The sequence below is a fragment of the Capsella rubella genome, unplaced genomic scaffold (genome assembly GCF_000375325.1).
Source record: "Capsella rubella cultivar Monte Gargano unplaced genomic scaffold, Caprub1_0 scaffold_2, whole genome shotgun sequence".
Taxonomy (NCBI): Eukaryota; Viridiplantae; Streptophyta; class Magnoliopsida; order Brassicales; family Brassicaceae; genus Capsella; species Capsella rubella.
Genome location: NW_006238922.1, coordinates 4,839,553 through 4,839,939, shown reverse-complemented (window position 1 = coordinate 4,839,939; position 387 = coordinate 4,839,553).

The following is a 387-nucleotide window of genomic DNA, read 5'->3' as shown; positions in this document are numbered from 1 at the left end:
AGACGAGTTGGGTCGGTTCTATAGTGTTTCAGATCAAACATGGGCCAGATAATGCATGCGAGGTAAGGGATCAATCAGTCCATATACATATCAACCGGTCTGACACTCTCAGCCTTTTGTTCTGCATCTGCTTCAACTACTCGTCAGAATTACCTGTCTCCAGTAAATCTCGTATAACTCTTAAATCAACCGTTAGATTTTCTCATAGTAAATTGAAAATGCAAGCTAACATCCGTCTCCATCCTGTATCAAATTTTGAGAAAGATCTAACGGTTGAAATAGTCCATATGATCCCAAACATCTGACACTTCTAGATGAATCTACATATCTAAATGTGTTTCAGCATCCCAAAACGGCTCGTTTTATTCCAAAAATACTTAAAACCTG